Source organism: Bison bison, unplaced genomic scaffold, assembly GCF_000754665.1.
Source record: "Bison bison bison isolate TAMUID 2011002044 unplaced genomic scaffold, Bison_UMD1.0 scf7180017864490, whole genome shotgun sequence".
Lineage (NCBI taxonomy): Eukaryota > Metazoa > Chordata > Mammalia > Artiodactyla > Bovidae > Bison > Bison bison.
In genome coordinates this window covers 1,084,669-1,087,004 of record NW_011495049.1, presented here as the reverse complement: position 1 = coordinate 1,087,004, position 2,336 = coordinate 1,084,669, and positions in this window count along the sequence as shown.

Genomic DNA, 2,336 nt, shown 5'->3' with positions numbered 1-2,336 from the left:
GTAGTTAACAAGGGGCTTCTCTAGTAGCTCAGCAGGTAAAGAATCAGCCTGCAATGCAGGAGACCCCAGTTCAATTCCTAGGTCAGGAAGATCCCCTAGAGAAGGGATAGGCTACCCACTCCAGTATTCTTGAGCTTCCCTTTAGTTCAGCTGGTAAAGAATCAGCCTGCCCAGTTCTATTCCGGGCTTGGGAAGATCTGCTAGAGAAGGGAAAGGCTACCCACTCTGGTATTTTGGCTTAAAGAATTCTATGGACACAGGGTTTTCATATTTATTTTCTCAAGCTCCCTAAAGTCCTTGCCAGATTTTTGGGGCAGAGATTGTGTGTTAGTTTGCTAGAGCCACCATCACAAAATAGTAATACCACAGACTGGCTGCTTTAAACAACAGAAATTCATTTTCTTATGGTTCTGGAGGCTGAAGTCCAAGATCCAGATGAGAGCAGGTTTGGCTTCTTCTAGGGCCTTGCTTTGGCTTGCATGTGGCCACCTCCTTACTGTGTCCTCATGTGGACTTTGTGCTTGCATTTTCCTGGTGTCTCTTCCTCTTCTTCTAAGGACAACAGTCATATTAACTTTTAGGGACACACCTTTAACAGCTTCAATTAACTTCAAGTAGGAAATGGCAACCCACTGCTGTGTTTTTGCCTGGAAAATTCCGTGGACAGTAGAGCTTGGTGGGCTGCAGTCCATGGGGTCCACTGAGCAACTGAACACAAATCTCTTTAAAGGTTAGATTTCCAAATATAGTCACATATGAAATTGAGGGAGGTACAATTCAGTCCATAACAGACTGTGGTTCATATTTTCTTGGGGAGAGCCATAAGGCCAAAGGGGTTAAATGATTTTATTTAGGGTCACTTGGCAGGACTCCTCATCCTATTTTTCCCCATTGAATGTCCCACATTCCCTTCTGGAATTATTTCTCCAGAAATGCTTTCTTGATGGCATGTGTTTATAAAGATGATTTTTGGTTTATAACTGAATAAGGGTATTTTATCCACAGTTGAACTCTAAGCTCAGAATTTCATTGCTTGATTATAAGATTTTCTTTATTCAACTAAACTGTCTGTCTTAGAGTTCACTACTGTTAATTTTAGGTGGTCATTTCACAATAGCTTTTGATCCAGCTTGAGAAATTAAGGGCTACTGCTAAGTCACCTCAGTCGTGTCCGACTCTGTGCGGCCCCATAGACGGCAGCCCACCAGGCTCCCCCATCCCTAGGATTCTCTAGGTAAGAACACTGGAGTGGGTTGCCATTTCCTTCTCCAATGCATGAAAGTGAAAATTGAAAGTGAAGTCGCTCAGTCATGTCCGACTCTTCATGACCCCATGGACTGTAGCCCACCAGGCTCCTCCATCCATGGGATTTTCCAGGCAAGAGTACTGGAGTGGGGTGCCATTGCCTTCTCCGAAATTAAGGGCTAGCTTACTTAAATACTTCCTACCATACACACCCCTTAACAATAAGGACTTGAAAAAGAAAGAACCTGTTATGAAACTGCTGGTAAGGAATGTGATGTTAAGAACCTCTTTGGGGCTGTGAATTAATAATTGTTGTGGTTCCAAATTTTCAGTTTTTTAAAACAGGGTAGTGAGTAGGGACATCTTGTGAGTATCGATACAAATGAAATGTCCTCTGTGGAATACAGAGTCTGAGTTCTTCTAGCTTCTCCCACCCCTCACTACATCAGGAGGAACCTGTTTTGATTCCTCTCTCTCCTACAAGGCTCAAAAATTCATAGCATGTTGGGTAACAGAATTTGTTAATATTTGAGAACTCAAAGCATCTTTCTAATCAGACATTTTATTACACTTACACATTCACATTTATTCTTGATTCATTGTATATTGAAAAAAAAGATGTTTCATACAGACTTATCTCTGATTCATTGTACATTTCAAACAGAAGGTGTTTTCATAGCCGGTATGACTATGCTTGATCTTAGCTAAAAGACTGAGAAGTGATAGAGCCAGTATGACTATAATCCCCTTTCTTCCAAGAAGAGGCCATCATAACAATATTCTGCAGAACAGTGCCCACACACAAGGCACATTTGCTTCCTTTTTCCTACCTCTAATTTGAGATCATAACTAAGAGGAATTTACTGAACCTATAGATATAAGTGGACTTCCCAGGAGGTGCTAGTGGGTAAAGAACATGCCTGCCAGTGCAGGAGATATAAGAGATGCAGGTTTGATCCCTGGGTCAGGAAGATCCCCAGGTGGAGGGCATGGCAACCCACTCCAGTATTCTTGCCTGGAGAATCCCATGGACAGAGGAGCCTGGCAGGCAATGGTCCACAGGGTCATGAACAGTCAGACCTGCCTGAAGC